Source organism: Plutella xylostella, chromosome 6, assembly GCF_932276165.1.
Source record: "Plutella xylostella chromosome 6, ilPluXylo3.1, whole genome shotgun sequence".
NCBI classification, from domain to species: Eukaryota; Metazoa; Arthropoda; class Insecta; order Lepidoptera; family Plutellidae; genus Plutella; species Plutella xylostella.
Window position 1 is genome coordinate 10,602,420 of NC_063986.1, and position 13,818 is coordinate 10,616,237.

Sequence of the window (13,818 nt, forward strand, 5' to 3'; positions counted from 1 at the left end):
GCTATTGTGACTGGAACTTTCTCATTACTCGCGAGTGTATAAGAAAGTTATGATACTGAAAGATAAAAAAAAATGACCATCTCTAGAGAGTAATAAACACAACAAAAAAAAAGAAATAGCTAAATCGGTTATCCCGTTCACACGGGATGCCGTGACCAAGTGAAATATGGATTCATTCATTTTTGTATTACAGAAAATGAACTCACGCATTTTTTGTTATTAATCGCAGGGTAGTTGTTAGTTTGTGTGTATTTGAGTTGAAATCATGTATATTTTGGTAAGCTTTAAAGTTCATAATTTTGAAACGGGAATTTTCATCACGGTTTAGGCCCCATAAAAATCTTTGACCTTTACCTTCTTCATAAAAGGTCAGGTAACTAGGTCATGTAACACGTGTTACGATTTCAGTCTGACCGCTTGTGTGTGTGTATCTTTTATAATTTTTAACCGACTTCAAAAAAGGAGGAGGTTCTCAATTCGTCGGGATCTTTTTTTATGTATGTTCACCGATTACTCCGCCGTTTATGAACCGATTTTGAAATTTATTTTTTTGTTGTATTGGGTTGAGCTCCCAGGTGGTCCCATTTTTTTCAGAATTTTATCTCACCCCTAAGGGTGGGTAAAGGGGTAAAAACAGGGTATGAATTTCCATTTTCGACACATATTAACCGATTCTAATGAAATTAAGAACGTAAATATAGTTCTTATAACAAAAAATATGATGGTGACCTTGAGCTGATCTGATGATGGAAACGGAAGGCAGTCAAGGGAACTCCTCAACGGTATATAGCAACTACCTCGTGTTTAGGCTTGAATGATTCGTATTGATTAGTAGGACTTTTTGGTATCATTTGCATCTTACTTTTGATTAAAAATTATTGCAAATAAACTAAAAACTATAAATAATAATTAAAAAAATTAAAAAACCGACTTCAAAAAACCACTAAAATGTAAGAAATAATTTAAGGTTTACACAAATTCTACTCGTACTCGTATGTGACAATACAAATATACCTAAGCAGGAACTGTTCTTTTTTGAAGTTGGTGCCATATTTCTTTAGATTACTTTTTGTCTTGTCACATAGAATTTGTGTAAACCTTAAATAATTTCTTACATTTTAGTGGTTTTTTGAAGTGGGTTTTATACATTGAAAATAAAATATGTTTCAACTTATCGTAACTGAATTCCTAAGATTGAATACAGCGATTTTATTTTCCCGATTTCTACTTCACTAGTTATTTTGACTTGTTTAAGTTCAGCCAAAACTCGGTGCCTTTGGGAAAAACTCGATCATGCGCAGAAGTTTTTCAATGAAGTCTGATTGAGCAATTGAGCAGTCATTGTAAGAACTTTTCGGTGAATTTCATCATAAACGGGTATCCGAACTTGCAGGCAACTTTACTTATGTAGTTTGAGACATCTATTGAAAAAAAATGCTGTAGATTCCGCTTCGATGATAAATGAAGATTTTGTATTTTTGATTGCAGTTAAGTGATAAAAATCTTAGAAAATATCTGAGTTAAAGATACTGCAACTGATGATAACAAACAGAAACCACAGTCGCTGCGGGTAACCTCGCAACTCGCAAGACGACCAATTTTCATAAACGTCGCAAAAAAGAAAGCTTTTACACGAATCACTTGAGTGCAAATTCCCCTTTCACCTCTAATGAAATGTCGGCAGCCGCGGCCCCGCCCCCCCTTGCCCTCCCCTTGCCACGTATTTTATTGAATTCGCCCGACAACCGCGATTTATTCTTTTCGAATAATTTGACTTGACAAATTCAGTCAGGGTGTTACCGACGTTAGCGTACGCAGAAATCACGCGGTTACCGCTCGTTTTTTTTACTCCACAATCCCCGTTTGTCGGAAAAAATATCCGATTGTCAATGGCTCGCAGAGGAATAAAATATTCCATTTGTTAAAAAATATTTATTTTGGACGCCCCAAGCGATGTAAAGCAAGCGTCAATTTATCGGGCTGGCTGGACGGTTGGCATGGAAATGGTTTGATGAGTTCCGTTTTAAAGGATTAATTTTGTTGGAGACTACCGATGAGGATAAATACTTTGTTGAGGCTGGAAGGCGCGGCCAATATAATTTAATTGGTTTGTTTACAACAAAGGCAAAGAAGTTAGAAACGACTAAATGATTGATTAGTAACGGCTTAAAAAGTTTTGATTAAAATGATGAGCAAAAGTCATCAGTTTATCCGTTGCAGATACACACACTGAATACGGCCGGTGGAACTTTTTCATTGCTCGCGAGCATAGAACAACGCGGACTCGGGTGATACTCAATGATCGCGACTATATAAAGAACACAGATGATACGACACTCGAGGAGACCCCTTTCGTGCTCCCCGCAATAACTTGTGGGACTAAGGTATGTTACTAACCGTCACAGTTCCCCCACCGTATATTATTAGGATGGCTTTGTTTGGTTAGTACAAGCCTCCTATCAACGTTCTCTCTAAATCGCCAATCTCTTTACATAAAATTTGCATTATCGATCATATCGCAAAAGCGTTCAGTTTCGCAACTTTCAGAAAGGATTATGAGGGGTGTCTAATGTAGGTTGTTGGGGTTGTTGGTGCAAAGTTGTCTGCATAATGTTCACTTTTGAGAATTTAATATTAAACTACTTTTATTACGTAAATTCCAAAAAAAAATCCATGTAACCTACTTACTAATAGCAATGATTACTGACTACTGAGATCCTCTCAGACAAAGATTATCAATGAATTGTAGAAGCCAAATTGATTTAATAAGGTTCCTGCTTGGCACGGCCAGCACCTGCACTTGGAGTCTTTCCATTTCTGGAAATTTATTTATAACGCTTATTTTAAAAGGAAGTCTCGATCCGGAAGATTGGCCGTAGATTCGTTTTTTACAAGAAGATTATTAGACGGGATTTGTATTCGAACATCTGAATTATTTTCTTACTTAGAAAATTCAAAAATTGGCAATTTAGCTTACGATTTTTACAACTAGGTTAGATAAAGATCATTTTTTTATTTGTCAGAACATGGTTTGGAAGCTAATTTCTGTATGTGAGTTGACAAAAGCGAATCAGATGACTTAAATACTTTAATGTTTTGTTTTGTTTCAAATATAGTTACGTATATTTTATTTTAAGACTCCCTCAATACTCTTCAGCCCAACATCTCATTCTATCTTACTAAGTATTGCAGACAGCTTCAACAGTCTTCGCAACACCTAACGAAATACATCCCTATTAAAATGTTACCGTCCATAAAAACTTGGTCCAATGAAAACGGACCGACAACCAAACGCCATTTACAACCTTATTTATATATTCAACTTGTTTACAGCTTTCTAGACAGTACTAAACATGTTTACAGGGTTCAAGAGGAAGCAATATAATGTACTTTACTTCGCGTGAATACGTTGTCAGAATTTCAGATGCGAAGCTTCGGCGGCAGGCACGGGAGTAGTCTCTAAAAGGTTCCAACTCAGCCATTGATAGGGAGAATCTCATAGGGTTCATGATTGAGCCCTTTGAGATCAATAAGGTATTAGTAGTCCAATTAAGATTTAATCTTTAAAATGGTATACACTAACCCCCTTATTCATAAAAAAAGTTACTGGACGCTTTAGCTAATTAACTGTTTTGTCACTCTCTGATAGAGAACAATTTGTTCTTTGACAGAGAGTGACAAAACAGTTCAATAACTAAAGCATCCAGTAACATAGTATAGGACATAAAGTGCTTGTCAGAAATTGTACTATCGCTTTTATTTTATTTGTATTACCTATATTGTACCTAAATAACTGCAGCAAAAAAACATGATTTTTTACCATTTGTTACTTCATTACTCTTTTCCACTCACAATTATTGCCACTCTACAACAGAGTAATGTTATAATTTGTGTTCTTATGTGTTTTTCCAAGTTGTGTATTCTTGAAGGCGAATAAACTATATCTTTCTTTTCTTTCTTTCTTTCTTTAATGGAGCCCCGACCTAGGTCTTCTTTAATAGCGCACCGACAGACATTCGTTCAGAAGAGGGAGAGAGATGACTTGCATATATCATCGGGGACGGCCGTATCTGCGCCACGTACATACTCTATGACACACTCGGTGACTAATAGTACTAGCGTGTAGGTTCCAGTGTGTACCTATGTGGTAAAACTGTGTAAGAGGTTTTGCAAAGATGGTAAAATGTGCTCTAATACATTTGCGAGCAATGAAAACACAATGTTCACACCAAAATGTATCCATGGTTGAAACAATATTTGTTACTACAGGGTTTTGCAAAAATGGTATACTAAGCCGAAAGGGCGTGACTCAGGGGGTCCATCAGGTACCTACACATATTATGATTTAAAAAAAAACACGAGTCTAACGAAGGACTCGAAAAAATTACGATACGAATAACGATATTAATAGCCAACTTAATTATAGTTTAATTCAGCAGACTTATTTGGTTACTTATCAATGTTTTGGGTACATATAGGTAACAGTATTATTTAATCTGAATTTAGTTATTAAAAAACAAAAGCTAACTCTAAACTAAAAAATAAAGTAATCTTCACTAAGTAATAACTGTAGGCATAATAGCAATATAGATATTTGAATTTGTATAAAACAGTAAGATTAGCGCCCTCATACAATTAAAGCTGAGCTATAAAAGCCGCCTAATAATCCTGAACGAAATGTACATTGGACTGTAACGTAAATCTTAAACGGATATCCGGCAACCGACTGGTGTTGCCAGAACCGAATATTATGCCCAAATTAGGCAGAATTTTAGTAGCGGAAAATGCATAATAACAAAGAATAATCTTGATTTATGGTTTTCCTTAATTGCTATTAAATAATAACATTAATACCTACCTACATTTTAAAACGACAGTCTTCTGATAAAAAGTAAAAAACCTAAGTAGGTATTAGTCTATAGCGAAATATTAAACATTTCAGATAACATTTTAATGGGCTATTATAGTTTATTCCAAATTAGATTTTAATATTCAAATATATAATTTTCGCATGGCAGCACTGATCCCAAACTAGATTACATCCGGGCCACTATCACTAACGCTTAATTAACTAACTATCCCTACAAATCCTTCGCTTAGGCAGCAACAAAGGATAATCAACCCTGCGCCGAGGGCTGTAAGAGTTAATTAGAAATAGCAGTTTTCGCGATAAGACCAATTACAGGCTTAAACTACAGAGATCCGAATGGTTAAAATGCAATGCTTTTACTTCGAGGTGGGTACTTTATAGGTCATATAAGGCAGAGTTATAAGGGATGGTGAAATCTCATTCGTCTTTATTAGGGTCAAGGACATGACTGTTACTGCAGATTCAGGCTTTAGTGAGTTAAATGGTTTAATTACAAGAGGCATTTTCGTTGGTTTGTTTTTTAAACGTTTGTAATGTTTGTATTTCAGTACGTATAAAACATACGCGAGCAATGAAAAAGACCAATTACGAAATGTCGATAAATTTAGGTTTGGTTGGTAAAACAATGATGCGCTGTTAAATGTACTTCAATATTGCAGACGGCATCATTAAGCTAGTCATCCCTCTAAGAAGTAATTTAGTGCACTGGAACTTTTTCATTGCTCGTGCGTGTCTAAAATCATTATCGCTATAACAACCTTTCATATCTTTACACTACAGCCAACCCTTCTGGTTTTAATATTTTTTATACTCCTTACACCAAGAAATCATAAACGCCCACCACAGCTAACAAGCGCGCAAAGCGAATAAGCTCACGGAACAACTGGCGCCGGCCTGTTGACTACATTAAATCACGTACTAATCCAGGTTTAGACGTCGTTAAGCTCAGAACTGTACAAAGCTGTAAACGGCTCCAGGTGTTATAAATTTCGAGCTAATCCGAGTTGGTGCCGTCGGCCCGCGTAGCCATAGATCGCGAGGCCCAATTTAATGCAATGGAAAATGAATTGATGGATGACGGTTTTCTCTTAGCTGGGGTCACTCCTTGATTGAATGACAGCTCTTATTTATTCGTTTTTGTTATTTAGCTAGCTAGAGTGACCACTGCTGGCTAGCGAGGGTTTTTGTGGCAAATTCTGAACAAGCACTCATAACGTAATAAAAATAGTGTCTATTTTGCAGTAAATGCTAACTGTAGACTCCGAAGGCGCGTGGTTTAGAATTGGAACGCGTCATAAGTTCATAAAGTAATAAAAATAGTGAATATTTTACAATGAATACTAACCATAGAATCAAAAGGCGCGTGGTTTGGAATTGGAGCGCGTCATAAGTCTTTCTACCATCCAAAGGTTGTCTGGTAGAGATTACTATAAGCGAAGCAATAAGGCTGCCTTTGTGTACTGTATTTATTTTTATGTTTTATTTTGTATATTTTCTATTTTGGTGCAAATAAAGTAGTAAGTTATTGTAATAAGATCATAACGCAACATAAATAGTGTCCATTTTGCAATGAATTCTTACGCCAGACTCTAGACGCGAAAGGCGCGTAGTTGAATATTAGCGCGTAATAAATTCAAAACACAATATCAATAGTGTCCATTTTGCATTGATTTCTAACTGTAGAGTGGGGCGAGGCTGTACGGAGGCTCTGGCGGAGGCGCTCCGGCAGACGGAGCGTAGTCTGCGTCCAGGCGAGACGCAGATTACGTTTTCGTCAAGCAAACTATATGATCAGTTAGCTTTTAGGGGTGTTATAAATTTAATGTTTATGATTTGTTCTTTTTTAAGTCTTAACTTATTAGTGTTCTAAAATATGGAAAATTTATTAAAATCGGCACTGCCGTTCATAAGATATGTTGAATGTCCGGAGTAGGTAAGGTTGCAGCATTTTTACTGTCGCCTCGTCTCTTGCAATGTACGTACCTAAGTTCTACAAAAAAAAAGTTGTGGGTATTTTGTTTGATGACAACGAGGCACTCATAACGTACTAAAATAGTGACTATTTTGCAATGAAAACACTAAAAAACATAAACAACATAAAAACATAAATTTAAAAATAATTGATAATATTATCGAATGTCCCCGTGAAAATATGCACTTAGTATGCAATAAATCATTTGAATTTGAATGTATTCTAATTGTAGAGCGAGTAGGCGAGGCTGTACGGAGGCTCTGGCGGAGGCGCTCCGGCAGACGGAGCGTAGTCTGCGTCCAGGCGAGACGCAGATTACGTTTTCGTCACGCAAACAATATCAGAGAGCTGGTTTAACCCCCGGCAAAAATGTGGGGTAGTATAAGTTTTACGTGTCATTGATTTGATATTTTTTTGGCTCTAGGTAAAATGTTAACCTGAGTTCTTATCCATCTATATTTATAAAAAAATACATACAGACGAATTGAGAACCTCCTCCTTTTTTCGAAGTTGGTTAAAAAGCGAAAGGTCACATATACACTGACTCATCACGAAATCTCAGAAACTACAAGTGCTAGGAGTCTAAAATTTTGTATGGGAGTTCCTTTTAGGACTTAGGTGCTTGCTAAGACGGGATTTTGCGAAATTCAACTCCCAAAATGGGGTAAAAAGAGGTGTCAAAATTTGTATGAAACTTCTATAGTTTTAATAGTCGAGTTTATAAATTTGCAAGGGGCGTAGCTTAGGTACCGTAGAGGAGGATTTTCCCGAAATTCCCACGGGAACGGGAATTAGCGAGAAAATACTTTTTGAAATTTAGCATGATATGAAAATGGTGTAAACTGAGCCATTTAAAAAAAAATATTAATTGGAGATTTGAATAAATATTCTGATGCACCGTTAAATGTACTTAAATATTGCAGATGACGTCATTTAAGTTAGTTTTTTTCTTTTAGGAGTAATTTGGTGATTTTCTCAATGGAACTTTTTCATTGCCCGTGAGTGTAGTTTGGTATGACTCTAGTAATACTATTTCTATAAAAAGTTGAGATTAAAAAATAACATTTACATAGGTATATCAAGAAGTTTAATTTTTCCCTATTGCCGTATCTTATAGCACTGTTGTTAATGCTTTGAATAAGAATATTATGAAAACACTTGTTCGTTCATTTGTTCAGAAACTCTTAGAATTAACCATTAATATTCAGTTCGGAAGTAATAAAGTTACAATGGCTAGTACAGTCACGTTCAACAGTCAAATAGACTACGATTGTCTCCAAAGTATACATATATATTATAAAAGCTAGCTTAAGTTCAAAAACCTGGATATACTATAACAGACATTCATTATACCTATATATTCAGTAGATGGACCATTTTAGACGCAAGTAAATCTAAGCAAATTGCTATGTATACTTATATTCAATTTAGTCGATAACTGTACTCTGAAAACAATTTACCTACATGTTAGTTGCACATTATTATATACCAAGTAGAACTAGAACACACAAACTATAGCGATATGATATCAAATGTAGAACTAGGTGAAAACTTTCCAGTTTATTGAAAATCAAATGCCATATTGGTAAACAAAGTTATTTTTAAGTTATGAGTAGGTATTTTATCGAATTGCAGAGTTACTGTTTTTATATTACGTCATCATCACGACCCATTACGTCCCCACTGCTGGGGCACGGGTATCCTTCCAAGGAAGGAAGGGTTTAGGCCTAGTCCACCACGCTGGCCAAGTGCGGGTTGGTGGACCCCAACACAAGCAAGCTTGTGCTGAGAGAGTTGTCGGGTAAGTGGGCAACCCGACTGTCAGATGTTTTCAAGCCGCCCGAAGGCCTCTGACTAGGCTTAACGACTGCTGCCGAAGCAGCAACCGGGACCCACGGCTTAACGTTTCCGAAGCACGGAAGCGTCCAGAAAAGCACCACTTGAAATTGGTCACCCATCCAATGGCTGACCGTGTCAGTTGTTGCTTAACCTCAGCGATCAGTTACGATCACTGAGGCCCGCTCGACTACGGACGCTTAAATTACGTACTCCGCGTTTATATACACTGAATTCCTGATAAAATCAACACAGGTGTAAAAAGCATATTTGAATGGGTAAGAAACTTTAATATCAATCATCTAAATTTATCGAGTGCACAAACAAATTTTAAATGTAGATACTTACCTCATCTCGTTTACAATTCTAAGGAGTAGATTATTGTATTTAGGATAGCTAGTAAATAGGCAGCATCGTAAATAATTTATCTAAACAGCAAGTGATCTTCAAAACTGACCGCCGTAAGCAATGTTCATAAACTTCATCATAAATCTGAAACCACAAGTGTTTATGGGCAGTTATAGCTGATACGGCATGTAGTTATATAGCTTATATAGCGCGTTATAGCGCGTTATAGCGCGTTATAGCGCATACAGCTATGAACGGAGGCCTTAATGTGAGGTGTAATGGATTGAGGCTGTGTTAGAACGGTTTTTAGTCAAGACCTGTCGAGATGATAGACGCAAAATTATTAAATTAATATCTTTAGAGCACTTGTGCTTCTGTGAAATTTGTCTCGATAACTGCTGAAGGGGAAGGATATTAATTTCTTTAAGTATTTGTCTGGAACTGAAGCTTGGTCATTTCTGAATAGAAGCGATCAATAGTGTCGGAGTAAAAACTATGACCAGATACTACGGCGGCAGACTTTTGTCGGATCCATACAAATTACGTCAGATTTGACAATCCAATGACGCTGCTTAAGAATTTTTATTTCAAATCTTCGTTAGTGGTAACCCCCCAGGCGAACGGGGGAACGTGATTTCAGCCTGATAGACTATGGACTGTAAAAACTTTAATGTTTTTATGAAGACAGGATAGCGTAATGGTTACTCTGACCGGATGGTCCCGGGGTTCGAATCCCGCCGGGGGCAGATTTCTTACACACTGTTGTGGTCATAGGTGGAGGCGACAACGCACTTCTGCCGTAACATCCCTTGATGTTTATGTAAGACAAAAACAGTTACAAAACGTTTACCTATGAATAATTAATAAATAAATAAATATGTGGGGACATCTCACATACGGCCATCCGACCAATAGCGCCATTCAATGAACGAGCTAGTGATCAATCAAAAAGGAGATTCAACCAGATGTCTGCGACAGATACAATTAAATATAGATGTCAACACCCAAGACCCGAGTACAAATATCAGTCTTTAAACAAATATCTGCCCCAGCCGGGAATCGAACCCGGGACCTTCAGCATAGCAGTCAGGGCCACTAAACACTATGCCATTCGACCGTCAAAATAATGCCAACTCAAAATAAAATATAAATAATAGACAATCTTGTTTTGTTTCCCCCAACAATGGAACTTGACACTAATTAACAATCAATACGCAAATTGTTCCTCTACAGGTGAGCTATTCTGTTGAGGTAAGCGTCCGCCTAACGTTATCGTACGAATCGGACCAAACAGATTGTCATTAATGTATGGATAAACGGTGTTGGTAATGCCGATGAAGTGGACGCACTTGTTTGCATTTCTATACAAAGAATACTGAATTTGATGCGTCAAAGGTAGACGCAAACCTTTAGGGACACATTTCTTCTGATTGGACTATTCCGTATGTATACCTATCTCTTTCTTTTTCTTGGGTTATTTTTAAGTGGAACGAATACATGATTTATCTATGCATCTATCTAGTGCATCGTTTCACGAGAAATTCTGGAAAATCGATCACACGACTTTTTCGTGACAAACACTAGAGTTGGACTGAGGTGAGATTATTTACCATGTCGTTGATAACTGCTCCTTGTATCTGTCCACTACTGGACATAGGCCTCATTCACAGGATGTTCTCATTATCACGCTGAAATTGCAGAGTTGTCCAGAATCCAGTACCTGATGAGTTGATACTGGAGCCCTTTCTGTAACGAATACGCTTTTGTTATAAAGTGCCTGTGAAGCATTTTATAAATCGCCCATTGTTTCGAAAAGTTCGGGAATTTAATACTTATTCAAAGACGATTTAAGCTTTATCAGTTAACGTTTTGGTTAGGTATTGACTTCAAGACAATGATTTTGAATATACATACTTATTTTAGTAATTATTTATATTAGTTTTTGTTGTTGTTTATTTTTGTAAAGTAGGTATTAAGACTTAATAAAAATAATTCTGCTTAATAAAGAAAATATGAGAGAGTGTAGAGTGATTGAGGATATGACAGAGGATGGGGTAAAATGGCGTGACATGACCAACAAAGCCGACCCTAAATAAGGATAGTAGTAGTAGTAGTATAACTTTATTGTACATAAAACACTTAAATAACATTTAATACTTAAAATCTATAATAGGTACAATAAGGCAAGGAAGAAGAAGAAAAATAATTCTGCCAGCCCCGTCCAAATACCTACCAATAGTATTACATAATTATAGTAGTGGGATAAAATACAAATAAATTATGAATAAGCAAAAAGTTATAAATCAGAATAATTATGTTCTCCAAACAAAAATCTTTCATTATGTAATCTCTCTCAACATAATAATATACCTAATCAAGACGGACGATATCTGGACCTTGTACTATCGAACTTGCCTAAAGTAGCTGTCTATGGCGCACAGCCCCTCACACGTGAAGATCGCTTCCACCCTCCACTTGCCATTGATGTCTCAACCGTAAAAACAAGCAAGCCTTTGCGTCCATTACATAAGAAACGGTATAATTATCATAAATGTAATATTGAAAAGATTAGATTAGCACTAAATAACATAGATTGGAAACAAGTCTTGTCACCTAATAATATTAATGATTGCTTAGATAGATTTTATGATGTGCTTTACGAGATAATTAAGCAACACACTCCCCTTTGTAAAACCAACCGTGGGACTTATCCTGTATGGTATTCTGATAAACTTGTAAGATGCATTGAAGAAAAGAAAAAGTTTCACAAACTATTTAAACTCTACAATAACCCGCGTGACTACGACACCTTTGCAATGTTACGAACCAGGAGTAAGAAACTCATAGATGAATGTTACAAAACTTTTATAAACTCGGTTGAAGATTCTCTTGATAATAATATTAAAGGTTTCTGGCGCTTTATTAACGGTAGAAAGGGTCATGTCACAATACCTCTAACAATGACTTACGATAACCAAACTGCGTCCAATGGAAAAGACATCTGCGAGCTTTTCTCCGCATATTTTGGCTCAGTTTACGAAAATAGTACACATGTTGGCGACTTTGAGAGTGACATCAGCATTGAAAACACTAATCTTTCCAATATCAGTATAAGTAGTCATGACATTCTCACGAAAGTAAAACAACTGGATTCCAATAAAGGTGCAGGGCCTGATGAAATCCCACCCTCTTTCATCAAAACTTTCGGTAAAGAACTTACAGGTACACTATAATATTCAATAAAAGTCTAACGGCTGGGGTATTCCCTTCCCGTTGGAAAATTGCTCATATAGTCCCAATTCATAAATCAGGTGATAAGTCAATGTGTGATAAATATAGACCAATCAGTATTCTCTCTTGCATGGCGAAAATATTCGAATCTTTAGTTTATGACCGTATCTATCATCACGTCTCACCTTTCCTGTCACAAAAGCAGCATGGGTTTATGAAAAATAAATCTACAGTAAGTAATCTTTTAGAATATAAAAACTACCTATGCAGTGCTTTTGCAAAAAACGGACAAGTCGACTCCATTTATACAGATTTTTCTAAGGCGTTCGATAAGGTGAACCATGAAATTCTATGCTTCAAGGTCTCCTGTTATGGTGTGCATGGTAGCTTGCTCAGGTGGATATGCTCCTACTTGCATTTGCGGTCTCAGTTAGTTGCAGTAAAGGGTTTCTTGTCTTCTCCTATAATTACGACATCTGGAGTGCCCCAAGGATCACATCTTGGGCCGCTCTTGTTTATAATATTCATAAACGACCTAATTGACAGGCTCAATAGTCCCTGCTTACTTTACGCTGATGATTTGAAGGTTTTCACTTCTATAACAGATTTACAAGACTGCAATAACCTGCAAAGAGATCTTGATACGATTTCAGAATGGTGCACCGTTAACCATATGAAACTTAATATCAGTAAGTGCTCAGTTATAACGTTCACTCGTAAAATTAACCGTATATTATTCAACTATGAACTTAGTGCTCAATCTCTTGAACGTAAAACTGTAATTAGAGACCTCGGGGTTATGTTTGATGAACAACTGACATTTAGACATCATTATGAGTATATTGTTAACAGGGGCAATCGACTCCTAGGGTTTATTGTAAGATCTACTCGCAATTTTAGAAATCCTCATAGTCTCCTCTATTTGTATTATAGTTTAGTAAGAAGCATATTAGAGTACGCTTCACCTATATGGTCTCCTTGCTACATGGTCCACACCACAAATATTGAAAGAGTGCAAAAAAAGTGCCTCAGAATTTTAGCCTACAAACTGCATAGCACTCGATCACTTAACAGTTATAAAGCTAGGCTGGACAAATTTAACGTAACTACTCTTGAAACTCGTCGAACACAATGCGACCTTATGTACTTGCACAAGATTATCCATTCACGAATAGATTCACCAGCACTTTTATCGTCAATGAAAATTAATACTCAGTTTAGAACACGTAAGCCAAATTTGTTTCCACTTGAAGTCTTCAAAAATAATACTTCTTATTATAATCCTTTAGTAAGGATGCGTCGCACTTACAACACTTTATCCAATGAACATAACATAGATATATTTGACTCTAACCCATGTCGTTATCGACGATCTATTCTAAATATCCTCAACGATCATCAATAAAAATATCTTTTTTTGTAATTTAAATTTAGGTCATATATGTACTTATTAACTGTATTAACTTATTTGTTAAAATTTAATAATTAAGAACATGTTTCTAGTTTTAATCATGCTGTGTACACATTGTTTGGGTTATAATCTAGAACAAAATACTTTTTA